Raw genomic sequence first — 13,808 nt, 5'->3', positions numbered from 1 at the left:
AGGAGGGGTGAGGAGGAGGTAGTGAGGAGGAAGGAGGGGTGGGTGAGACGGTGAGAGAAAGGAGGGGGGAAGGAAGGAGAGGGGGTAATGCTGATTAAACGTTTCCTGGGTGTACAAAAACGTCACCACTTCAGGAACCATTAAAAAACGTTTGGGACAGGAAACGGAAACACACACACACACACACACTAGAGAGAGAGAGAGAGAGAGTAAAGAAAAAGAAATGATGAGAGAGGGAAAGTAGAGGAAAAGAAAAATAAGAGAAAATGAAAAGGAGAGAAGTGGGAAAATAGGCACTAAAAGAAAGGAAAAGCTAAAAGAAGAGAAGTGGGAACTGAGAATGAAACGAGAGGGAAATGAGAGGAGGGAGACAGAATTCAAACACGACATGATAATTTTGCGATGTTCCAGACTACCCCCCAGGGCCTGAACTGGTCATGGTAGAGAGGATAAAAAGGAGTGATTAAGGTCAGGGCTGTGGAAAATCCTAGCCAGGGCTGATATAGAGGAAGAAAGGAAGGGGGAGGAAGGAAGGAAGGAAGGGGATGGAGGAAGGAAGGAGGGGAGGGAAGGAAGGAAGGGGGGAGGAAGGAAAAGAGGGGAGGAAGGAAGGAGGGGGAAGGAAGGAAGGAAGGAAGGGAAGGAAGGAAGGAAGGAAGGGAGGGAAGGAAGGGAGGAAGGAAAGGAAGGAAGGAAGGAAGGAAGGAAGGAAAGGGAAGGAAGGAAGGAAGGGAAGAAGGGGGAGGAAGGGAAGAAGGAAGGAAGGAAGGAAGGAAGGAGGAAGGAAAGAAGGAAAAGGAAGGAAGGGAAGGAAGGAAGGGAAAGAAGGAAGGAAGGAGGAAGGAAGGGAAGGAAGGAGAGGGAGCAGGAGGAGTGTATGTGTGCCCGTGTGTGTGTGTGTACTCGTGTGTACTGTATGTGCATGTATGTGTGCCTGTGTGTGTGTGTGTGTGTGTGTGTGTGTGTGTGTGTGTGTGTACGTGTGTTACTCAGGGCAGTCATTGTGTACACAGTGCTCTGGTCTGTGGTTCAGGATCTCTTTGTCTCCACCATCATCCGTGTGTGTCTGTCTGTCTTTGTTCTTTTGTTTGTTTCGTTGTTTATTTGTTTACAGGTGTGTTTTGCTACCCCAGTCCTCTGTTTGTGTTTGTTTGTTTACAGGTTTGTGTTTTTGTTGCCCCCTCCTCTGTTTGTGTTTGTTTGTTTGTTTGTTTACAAGTGTGTTTTGTTGTGTTTATTTATTTGTTTGTTTATTGTTGTTGTTTACATGTGTGCTTTTGTCACAGAGGCAGAAAGTATCGGTCGGGTACTGGTGTCGGTAGAACGTGTTGGTCGGGTACTGGTGTCGGTAGAACGTGTTGGTCGGGTACTGGTGTCGGTAGAACTTGTTGGTCGGGTTAACAGGAAGCTACTCAAAAGGACTGACTGGTACCCGACCTTTCCCACGCAACTGGTCGGGTGGGACAGTTATAATTCGGATTCTGTTACACTGACAGCCCCGACAATCAACTTTCTAAATGACTGTATAGTGGTAAGTGCCCCTTGAATACAATGAGTTGAGGCCTTGAGTACGAATTAAACCCTTGAGTACGATGAGTTAACCCTTGAGTACGATAAGTTAACCCTTGAGTACGATGGGTTAACCCCTTGAGTACGATGAGTTAACCCCTTGAGTACGTTGAATTAACTCCTTTGTACGACGATTTAACCCCTTGATTACGAATTTACCCCTTGAGTACGATGCTTTAACCCCTAGAGTACTAGTTAGCCCCTTGAGTATGATGATTAAACCCCTTGAGTACGTTGAATTAACCCCTTGAGTACGAGGAGTTAACCCCTTGAGTAAGATGAATTAACCTCGAGTACAATAAATCAACCCCTGAGTACAGAGTCAACCCTTTTGAGTACAATCATCGGACTTACAGACAAACGGAACCTATTTCAATATACCCCCATTCGTCCCTAACTACACCGAGCAGGAGATAATAAAAACAAATAAAAAAACAAAATAAAAACCCACCAAACAAATAAAAAAACACATAACATCACTCAAGTAAAACAAAAACAGAAATACGACCAACAAATACTAATAAAAATCAACCCTTCCCCCCCCCCAAAAAAATAGAATTAATTTCGTCATCAATAAGTAATCGAATCCTACAATAGAAAATCGAAACTCACACCGACTTGTGTTTCAACCCTCTATAAACAGGTTCAGGAGGGTATGGGCCCAGTAGTGTATAAGTGGTAAGGCGTGTTAGGGTGTTTATTAACGTTTGGGATAGATACGAGACGAGTAACCATGACAAGCGGGTCCCTAAAAGCACAGAGGATAGGGAGAATAGACCTTGGGTGACCTCAATATGGGATAGAGGATTGGAGAACAGACCTCAATATGGGATAGGAACGAAAAATTGCCCTGACTAACACACCTTAAAACCACAAGGGATAGAGGATAGGGGGAATAGACCCTGAAACACCTTACAATGGGACAGAACTCGGACTAAGACATCCTAAAGAGGGAGCCAAGGATAGAGGATAGACCCAGGAACCATCTGAGCGTGGGATAGGAACAAGATGATTCATCGTGGACAGTGTAGCAAATCGCATGAGATGGTCAGCATACAAGCTCACCCCTCCTCTCCTCCTTCCCCCTCCCCCACTCTTCTTTTCCTACCCTCTTCCTCCTCCCTACCCCCTTCCTTCTCCTCCTCCCCTCCTAGTTATCTACACTTTGACCTTTTATTGAGTTCAAGGATGATTCGTTCTTCAAAGGCTGTCTCACTCCACACACGCACGCACGCACGCACACACACAATTTCTGAACCACATTGTTTTCATTATTTGGGGTGATTTTCCTTGATGGCTGACAACATAGTGACGTAATTGATATCCGTGATTTATGACTCTCGGTTATAGTTTAATCAGGACTGAAACTTGGTGATTTTTCGAGTATTTGTACATAATTCGGTGATTTCGTCGACTATTTCTACACAATATCGTGATTTTTTCCACTATATTTTGCGTAATATTGTGATTTTTTCGCTTATTTCTACATAATTAGGTGATTTTTTTCGGTTTTAAATTAATCAAGAATAAAAACCCTTTTGGTAATTTCTCAACTCAATGTCATAAACACAACATTATTTCCTCGTAAAATAAACAGCAAAAAATATGACCCAACTCGGACCATCAATAACTTTTAATTCATCGTATAAAACAAAACCTTTAAAAAATATATATGACCAAATTTATGCTAATCAATTGACCTAATTCCCATGTAATTGGACTATTTACGTACAAACTCGTAAACAACTGGAACTAATTAACTCAAAGGGGAAATGATGAAGACAAATTAGAATGCTATTAGATGAACCGAACTCGAATATCTATAGGGTAAATGGTGGGTTAGGTTAGGTTTTGTTTTGGGTAGGGTAGGTAGAGGGAGGGGAGGGAGGGAGGAGGGAGGTGGGAGAAGGTGGTGGTGGAAGGTGGTGGGTAGGGTTATCTCGAGAATGTAAAATACTTGATTAGATGAAGAGCAAGAAGCACTCTCCTCAACTCCCTCCCCTATAACTAACACCCCAACCTCCTCGAACCTCTTCCTCCCACCTCCTCGAACCTCTCCCTCCCACCTCCTCCTCGAACCTCTTCCCTCCCACCTCCTCCTCGAACCTCTCCCCTCCTACTTCCTCCTCGAACTTTTCCCCTCCCACCAACACTCAAACCTCCTCCTCGACCCTCCCTCAAGACCTCAGGTAAGCCTCAACAAAGTAAATATTAGATCAAGGTCCAGCCAATGACCATAACTTCCGTCTCGTCTTCTACAACGTCGTTCTCCTCCTCCACTTCCTGTCCTTCTTCCTCTTCCTCGACAAACATTCACACGTTGACGCTGAGAAAGTAAACAGAGTCTTCCTCCTCCCATTTCTCTTCATTCTCACTCTCATCTTTCTCCTCTTCCTCAAACATTCACACTTCGACGCTGAGAATGTGAACAAAATCTTCCTCCTCCTCCTCAAACATTCACACCTCGACGCTGAGAATGTGTGAACAAGCTCCCCCCCCCCTCTCTTCCTCCAACTCAAACATTCACACGTTGACACTGAGAAGGTAAACATTACATAGCAAACACAACACACCGAAGGAACGTAATCCAGCGACCGACCTTCATACAATCGTGAATCTGCAACACAATGAACGAACACTTTGCAACACATACCGCAAGCATCTAACACTCACTGCCCCCCCTTTCCCTACACCCACCCATTACCCTCTTCTTCCTCCACCCACTGCCCTCTTCCTCCACCCAGTGTCCTCTTTCCACACCACTACCCACTTCCTACACCCACTGCCCATTTCCTACACCCACTACCATCTTTCTACACCCACTACCTTCTCCCTCCACCCTCTATCTATTTCCTCCACCCACCACCCTCTTCCTCCACCCACTACCCATTTCCCCCACCTACATCCACTTCTGTTAACCATTACCTGCTTTCTCCACCCACCACCCTCCTCCGCCCACCGCCCACTTCCTCCGCCCCACCATCGTTTCCGCCCGGATGTTTTCCAGCAGTCCATAACGACCACTTCCGTCCTACCTGAAGGAACTAGCAGCAGCAGGTACTAGCAAGGAGGTTGACCACTAGCAAGAGGGTTGACCACTAGCAAGGAGGTGCACCACTAGCAAGGAGGTGCACCACTAGCAAGGAGGGTTGACTACTAGCAAGAGGGTTGACCAATAGCAAGGAGGTTGACTACTAGCAAGGAAGTGCACCACTAGCAAGGAGGCTCAACCACTAGCAAGAAAACATACCAACTTTTCTGACACACCAACATCCAAAAAATAACAAATCATCCACCATTATCTCTAGTATTTCCCCTAAAAGTATATATAATTTTCAAAGTTTCTCAGAGTTAAAAGTATAAAGGAGAAATCCCTCGACTGCCAGGCTCCTGTTGCTACTTAATCACACGCTGGTCCATTTACCAACACAAATGAGACTCTGAGATGAAGGTAACGTAAAGGGAACAGTTTTGGTAAAGTCTGTTGAGTTTCCTGTAGTCTGCCTGGCTAAGTCGAGACCCAGTGACGAATGATATGTGTGGGAGGAAGTATTTGGTGGGGAGGAGAGAGGAGGATGGGTAGGGGAAGGAGAAGGGAGGGGATGGGTAGGGGAAGGGGGGGGTAAAAAAGGGCAGAGAGGAGGGGGTTAGATGGGGGAAAGGAAGGTTGGGTTAGATGGGGTGGGATTGGCTTGGGTTAGGTTAGATTAGGTTAGATTAGGTTAGGTCAGTCTAGATTAGGGTGGTATATCTCGATGTGTAATAACTTGTGGTGCCTAATTCTCAGGTGATTGAGATTATCTACACCTCATCTCCTCTAATTAGTGTTAATTACTGTACCTGAACAAAGGCTCTTATTCTGTGTTCACGCATTATTGTACCAGCATCTGTCATTAAGTATATAGATTAACAGTAAATCAGGTATACAACACTTCCTGCATTTGACTGAACACAGGTAAGCTCCTCCACCCCGACCACACACACTTCCTGCCTACGACTTGAGACAGGTAACCAGACCAGACAACACACACACGAGACACATCAAGGGCAACTTGTTACACACACCAGGAGAAAAATCTTAGAAATGTTGACTAATCATTGTAATTACCTCTGAGTGCTGTTATGAAATCCCACTACCTGTACCTGTAACACCTGTCCCTGTAACTGTACCACCCGACACCTGTAATTTAACACCTGTCCCAGTACCTGTACCCCTATATCAATATAATTACAAAAATATCAAAATATAAGTCGATTTGTCACAATATATTAATCACGAATTATAACTACAAGCTGTAATTTAAACACCTGTGCACCCGTATCAACTCACACCTGTAATTTAAACACCTGTAACAACTCACACCTGTAATAATCGTTTTGAAAATAGATAAAAACAATGACAAAAATATGAATCGATAAAGAAAGTTAAACCCGACATAACTACCCGAACTAAACCAATATAACTACCCTAACTAAACATAACTACCTTAACTAACCCTACATAACTACCCGAACTAAACCAATATAACTACCCTAACTAACCCTACATAACTACCCTAACTAACCCTACATAACTACCCTAACTAACCCAACATAACTACCCTAACTAACCCAACATAACTACCCTAACTAACCCAACATAACTACCCTAACTAACCCTACATAACTACCCTAACTAAACCAACATAACTACCCTATCCCAACATAACTACCCTAACTAACCCAACATAACTACCCTAACCCGACCTAAAGGCTTAAAACTTTCCCTGTTTCCAAATACCTGTATCGGAAAAGCAATTAAGTGATTACAGTATGTTAGTAGAGTTTTACCTGCCAACACCTGTCTAAGAATATTCCCTGGATAGTTTAAGTAATATCTGGTAATATCTATTTAACGGTTATGTAGTTAGGGTGAATTATAGATATTTATATTTATTTAGATAGATTTTTCGTTATAGTAGTTTTTAATTTTATTTAATTTATAATGAAAAGCAATCTTCAGTAGTTATAAGCCAATCAAAATGTAGCGTTCACCTGTTAAACCAATTGAAAAGTAACGTTCACCTCTGTTAAACCACTCAAAAAGCAGCATTCACCTGTTAAGTCAATCAAAAGGCAGCGTTCACCTCTTAAGCCAATCAAAAAGCAACGTTCACCTCTGTTAAACCAATCAAAAGGCAGCGTTCACCTCTTAAACCAATCAAAAAGTAGTGTTCATCTCTTAAACCAATCAAAAAGTAGCGTCCACCTCTTAAGCCAATCAAAAATCATCATTCACCAGCGATAAACCAATCACATATATGACTCACAAATAAGATACCTTATACTGTAGTACTAGTGTCCAGGGAATTATGGTGGCGACTGTACAGATGATCATTAGCGCCTTGGATTCCTCTTAATTGCATCTAACATAATCACTGAAGACACATGCACTACCATTACCCTCTCTCCAAGCAATTAATTTACCCCCTGCAAGCAAGAATTTACCTCATAAAAGCAATTAAATTACCCCCTGCAAGCTATAATTTTAATCATTAGTAATAAAAGTTCCCCCTCCAAGCAATAATCTCCCCCTCTCTCTCTCTCAAACACACACACACACAGTACACACACAGTACACACACACAGTACACACACACACACACAGTACACACACAGTACACACAGTAGCAGCCGTCAGCGTCTATTTATGGGACTGCTGAATACACATTAGTAACATCAACAGTGATGGAAACTGCAGCAGTAATAACACTACAACCACTACTACCTCCACTACCAGTTCTACCACCACCCCTACTACTACCACCACCACTACCACCACTACCACTACCACCACCACTACCCTCCTCTCCCTCAGCTGGTCATAAGTGGCTTCAGGATGGCGTTGAGAAATTCAGATAGTTCCCCTCCTGACCCGCCTCTAAACTGGTCTTAAGCAACGCAACACACCCAGTCACCCCCCCCCCCCTTCCTTACCTGCTTTATTGGGGGGAGGGAGGGGGTGTCATATTTCTTGTGGTGATGTTGGTGGTGGTGATTGGTGGTGGTGGTGATTGGTGGTGTTGTTGGTGGTGTTGTTGGTGGTGGCAGTGGTAATGTTGTAGTTGGTGATGTTGGTGTTCTTATTACTGTAGTTACCGAGTCCTGAAGGTTTAAATAATCGTCCTTAAAGGGTTAAACTATCATCGTCAAAGGGTTAATTAAAGGGTTAAATCATCGTCGCCAAAAGGTTAGGTCATCATCAAAGGGTTAAATCATCAAAGGGTTAAAACATCAACCAAGAAGAGTTAAATCATAGTTGATAAAGGGTTAAATCATCGTCATTATCGTTAGCAAAGGGTTAATTCATCATAAAAAAGGGGTTAACTCATCATCATCAGAGGGTTAAATGGTAAAAAAAACTCACATTACGAACCTCTAAGACTACTAACTCTCAGTCAGTAAATCTAGGATACGAGAATTTAATACAGAGATCCGTACGACTCTTCACGGTCTAAAGTTGGTGACAGACAAGCTTATACGTCTGTCAGAGCGGCTTATGACTTGGTTATTGCGAGGTATAAAAAGTTTGGGGCGGAGATTCTCATAATATTCTGACGGATTCTTTTCGCTTTGTTAAATTACAATGTGAGAACGTGTCTGTCTGTCTAACTTAACCTAGCATAACCTAACTCCACCTGAACCAACCTAACCTAACACAACCTAACTTAACCTTATTCAACCCTGATCTAGCCACAAACTGAAAGATGAAAAGGTGGACAAAATTGCATAAAAATTGCACCAAGACTCGACCCTTAGCTAGGAGGGGGCTCTCACACACCCAGAGAGAGAGAGAGAGAGAGAGAGAGAGAGAGAGAGAGATCCAGCATCATATTATTTCGTCTTTGTCGCTGTTCACAAGACCGTCAAGGAGGATTTAAAAAAGCAATATACCTCGAATGCTGAACTTCTCCCTTCCCCTTCCTTCCATCCTCTCCCCCCTCCCACATTACTCTTCCTTCCCTCCCCTTAAACTCCCTTCTTTCCCCTTCCTCCCACACCACTCTACCTCCCCCCCTCCTCTCCCCCACTACATTTCCTTTCTTCCCCTACCCCTACTATTCTTTCTTCCCTCTCCCTTCCCTTCCTTCTTTGCCCCCCAAACTCCCTCCCCACTAAATTTCTTCCTTTCTCCCCTCCGCCCTAGATTCCTCCTCCCCTCCCTACCTTAAACTTCCACCCATTCCTTTAAACGATATATAACACCGTAATAAAACTCCTCAAAGTTCCATATCATTTTAATCTTAATTTATGATAAAACTTTCGAGTGACTGGAACTATTAAGGTTATTTTGTGTTTCTGTTTTTTAACTAAGAAAATAATTTTAAAAGTAGGACAAACAAGGATGCACTAAGTCTCTCCCAGCTGGACGGGTGACACTCGTCCTGGGTTTAAAATGGAGTTGTCATGTTAAGTATTTTTTATAATGTATTATTTTAGGGGGGTAAATTACTTGATGTATGTATGTATGTATGTATGTATGTATGTATGTATGTACGTATGTATGTATGTACGTATGTATGTATGTATGTACGTATGTATGTACGTACGTACGTACGTATGTATGTATGTACGTATGTATGTATGTATGTATGTATGTATGTACGTATGTATGTACGTACGTACGTACGTATGTATGTATGTACGTATGTATGTATGTATGTATGAACAAGAATGATGGCTTCCTGTACCATTAATTTAAAGATCGCTAATGCATCACCATCTCCAGGGACGCCAGCGAGACAGTGAGGAGACTGGAGGGGGGAGAGAGAGAGAGAGAGAGAGAGAGAGAGAGAGAGAGAGAGAGACAATGGAAGAGAAAGAGAAAGAGACAATGGGTAGAAAGAATGACAATGAGGAGAGAGAGAGAGAGAGAGAGAAATACTTTTAGGAGGGAGGTTGGAAAGATGAGAGATAAAAGAGACACATTGAAGGATGCCATGAAGAGACGATGAGAGAGAGAGAGAGAGAGAGAGAGAGAGAGAGAGAGATATGAACAGCGATTGAAAGAGGAAAAGGAGATGAAGAGTAGAGAAAGGAGAAACAGAAGAAGAATAAAGAGAGTAAAGGAGGAAGAGGAAAAGGGGAAGAACAGGAAGAAGAAATAGAGAAGGAGGAAGAGAGAAGGAAGATGCACCAACAGAATGGAGGAAGGAGGGAGGAGAGGGAAGGAAGGAGGGAGGAGGGGGAAGGAAGGTATTCACTATAAAAGCCAGTCAGGCGGGCAGGTAGGGTGAGTGGTGATGGGTGGTGGCCGGATGGTGATGGGTGGTGACCGGGTAGTGATGACTAGTTGCCGGGTGGTGATGGGTGATGTTGGGTGGTGAACGGGTGGTGGTGGGTGGTGAACGGGTGGTGGTGGGTGGTGATGGGTGGTGGCCGGAGGATCATGACAGCTACCCAGGATGTGTCCAGTCCAGGGCCGGATGCTGGCTACACTGGCCCTCCTCTGCCCCTAGGTGATGGTCAAATGGGCTCCAGTCCTTATAGACCCTCAGTCCCAATAGACCTCAGACCCCCAGACCCAACAGACCCCATACCCAATAGACCCTCAGACCTCAGTCCCACAGACCCTCAGTCCCACAGACCCAGGACCCACAGACCCCAGACCCAACAGACCCCAGACCTCAGACCCAACAGACCTCATACCCAATAGACCTCAGTCCCAATAGACCCCAGACCCAACAGACCCAATAGACCCCAGACCCAATAGACCCCAGACCCAACAGACCCAATAGACCCCAGACCCAATATACACAGCCAAATTAACACCGAGATACTTAACATGATTCTAGTAAGGAAATTAGACGATTTAAATAAAGGATTTTTTCCCCGGCCAAGTCTTCAGGGAAATCACCCGGGGGGGGGGGGGATTTTTGTAATTAAAACATTTTGATTAATCTGTGGAATGTCCTGCAGGCGTTCGTCAGTGTTTAATATATCATACAGAGGATTAATTACACCCCTGGGATTTATGTTATGTTGTGTTATGTTGTGTTTTGTTGAGTTATGTTATGTAGTGTTATGCTATGTTGTGTTATGTTATGAAAACGATCCATTAGGGAATCCATAAATAATCCTCTATGCATTTGCCACATTTTTGATCACCTGAAGATTAACCACCCTCACGTTAACCTGACCTAACACACCTTAATGAGGCTAATTAATTACATAATCTTAAATAATTACACTGAGACTCTACCCTAATTAGTTACAGACTCTACCTTAATTACACAGTATCTACCTTAATTAATTACACTGAGACTCTACTTTAATTAATTACACTGAGACGCTACCTTAATTAATTACAGCGAGACTACCTTATTTGATTACACTGAAACTCTACCTTAATTAATTACACTGAGACTACCTTAATTACACAGTATCTACCTTCATTAATAACACAATATATACCTTAATTAATTACACTGAGACTCTAATTAATTAGTCACATATACTTAATCCCCCTTCGTAAGACTTAAGGCTAGATACAATAATCGGTCTCACTTCACGAGGGAATTGGTTGTTTAACGTATGATGGTAGTTACACTCGTTTCTTTGTTGTTGTCAAAAAATAGTAATAATAACAATAATAAAAGCGTATATTAGTAAACCAAAAATATTGATTCATATCTTTCTTAGTCAAATATAAACAGATAGTGATCAAATTACCAACGATTGTGAGATAAGTCCTACAACACAGCGGGGGATAATAGAAGGAAGCTGGGTACCCTGCTTATTTCTCCTCCTCCTCCCCCCTTTCTTCCTCTCTTATATGCAAATCACGCGTCTGATCTTACAAAACCTCTATGTCATCACAGCTAAGATAAGATGCTCATACAATGCCCTAGACTTGGGTTCTGAATGTCAAACTATAAGGAACTACAGGATAAATTTCATGAAATCCTTCACCCTTACTAAAAAATATAAGACCTCAATTCTGGGGATAATTTTAAGAACGAAATATCTTACCTTTTTGATGGACGTTTTGTGATGTGGTCGCGAGGGTAGATGAACTAGTGTATTTTCGAAGTTATCTCACAGCGAGACAGAGTTAATAGTCCCCACAGGTCCCTACGCACTGCCGGTCCACAACAAACTGCCGGGCGAAGGAGTACACAGGTGACTAGAGTGGCAGCGCGTCCCGGGAAAACGTCTCATACTGAAAGGATTCATCTGTTTCTCTCCTAATATTTCGTATCCTATATAAACAAAGAATATATCAAGGAAAATATAGGAAGAGTGTGAAAGAGGATTTTTAATAGACGGGCAACGGGAGAGCCTTCCTGCCCGGGCGGACTTACATCTCGTTGAACCAGGAGCAGTGGCGTCCCCTCCCTCCCATCACTGCCTTGTTTTACACCCAGGACAAACAAGACCATCTATCCTTTCTCTACTACACAAGCTGTTTAAAAAAAAAATCCCTTCCCAAAATCCTACAAAAACGAATATTTAAATAACATTCTCCTATTATTTGATGCGGAAAAATAACAATTAAAATCACAGTGACAAAAAATGATTCAATCTTTTTTTACAAATTATAACAATGGCCAAATAACCCGTGTGTTGATTTTCCTCTGTTCATCCTGTAGAAAAAAAGACCCAACCAGCGTACTTATAAGGGAAGGTCATATATGTGGTAATGTTCGTGTTGTATATGTACTCTGGCCATGTACTCAGGTATGTACTCTTGACTATGTATACGTACTCGTCTGGTTATGTATTCTGGAGTGAGTTATGTGATGTTATTTTGTTTTTATTTGTACACAGTGTATTTGTTTTTGTAATTGTGTGTTGTAAGATATGCTATGTACTGTCCTCTCTCTCTCTCTCTCTCATCTTTACAGTACACGACCTGCAACACCGTCCATAAATTAATGGTAATTTATACTCCACATGTTTCAGCGAGAATTTGATAATAGAGAAACAGGTTATTGTGTTAGAGAGAGAGAGAGAGAGAGAGAGAGAGAGAGAGAGAGAGAGAGAGAGAGAGAGAGAGAGAGAGACAGAGAAAGAGTGTGTATCAGAGAGAGAGAGAGAGAGAGAGAGAGAGAGAGCCAAATAGACAGTAACGTACTTTATCATGAATTATAGACTTAACTATTAGATAAACCAATATAAAACCTGACCCGAAAAATCGTCAAAACCTTCAAAAACCAAAAATATAAACCTAGAAACAAACAACATTAAACCTCTAAAAATTATCATAACAACCTCCCAAAACAACCCTAAACCCGACAAAAACCAACACTAAACCAATAAAACCTCAACAACAAAACCTCACCCAAAACCTAGATTAAACCTAAAACCCCCAAACCTCCAAAAATCCAACACTAATCCTCACCTAAAAACAAAAAACAAAAAAAAATCCTTAAAAAAATCTAAATCATCCAAAACCAACACTAATCCTCCATAAACCAACACTAAACGTCCAAAACCAACACTAAACCTCCATAAACCAACAATAAACCTCCAAAACCAACACTAAACCTCCATAAACCAACAATAAACCTCCAAAACCAACACTAAACCTCCATAAACCAACAATAAACCTCCATAAGCAGCACTAAGCCTCCAGAAACCAACAAAAAACCTCCATAACCAACCTTAAACCTCCATAAACCAACACTAAACCTCCATAAACCAACAAAAAACCTCCAAAACCAACACTAAACCTCCATAAACCAACCTTAAACCGCCATGAACCAACAATAAACCTCCAAAACCCCAACAATAAAACCAACATCATCAAAACTTGCCCCCAAACCCGGTCCACAGCCTCTCTCAGAATATTTCTTCAGCGCACGACTCATTGACCGTAAACTTAAACAGGGGGCAATCGAGGGCAATTGGAGGGCTATTATGTAGTTGGCGTTGTTTACTAACTGCCCTTTATACTCGGCCACGTGTCGCTGGGTCTCCCAAAAATACTCCAAATCGTTTTGCAGTTAAAGACTCACTTATTTTCATTGGAATTTTGGGGTTCTGGTGTGTGTGTGTGTGTGTGTGTGTGTGTGTGTGTGTGTGTGTGTGTGAAACAGGCAGATAGAATGGAAGAGAGAGAGAGAGAGAGAGAGAGAGAGAGAGAGAGAGAGAGAGAGAGAGAGAGAGAGAGACTTTTATTTCAATAAGTGCCTTTCTTTTGTGTCTTTCTCCCATTCCCCCTCTCACTTTCTCTCTACCTATCTCTCACTTTCTCC

The 13,808-nt window shown here is 42.5% G+C and overlaps 1 protein-coding gene across 3 annotated transcripts in view; it reads right to left on the bottom strand.

The window, feature by feature from the left end:
- LOC121876047 (tetraspanin-18-like) overlaps positions 1-11,762 on the bottom strand; it is a gene marked incomplete at its 3' end in the record, with an annotated part of 116,363 nt that extends 104,601 nt beyond the window's left edge. Inside the window, 1 exon segment of one of the 3 annotated variants that reach the window (XM_042380929.1) lies at positions 11,581-11,762. 3 annotated transcript variants of the gene reach the window in all.
- Positions 11,763-13,808: the final 2,046 nt, after the last annotated feature.

The sequence above is a fragment of the Homarus americanus genome, unplaced genomic scaffold, assembly GCF_018991925.1.
Source record: "Homarus americanus isolate GMGI-L3 unplaced genomic scaffold, GMGI_Hamer_2.0 scaffold10152, whole genome shotgun sequence".
NCBI lineage: Eukaryota > Metazoa > Arthropoda > Malacostraca > Decapoda > Nephropidae > Homarus > Homarus americanus.
The sequence above is the reverse complement of the archived record's forward strand: the minus strand, read 5'-3'. Positions and strand labels throughout refer to the sequence as shown.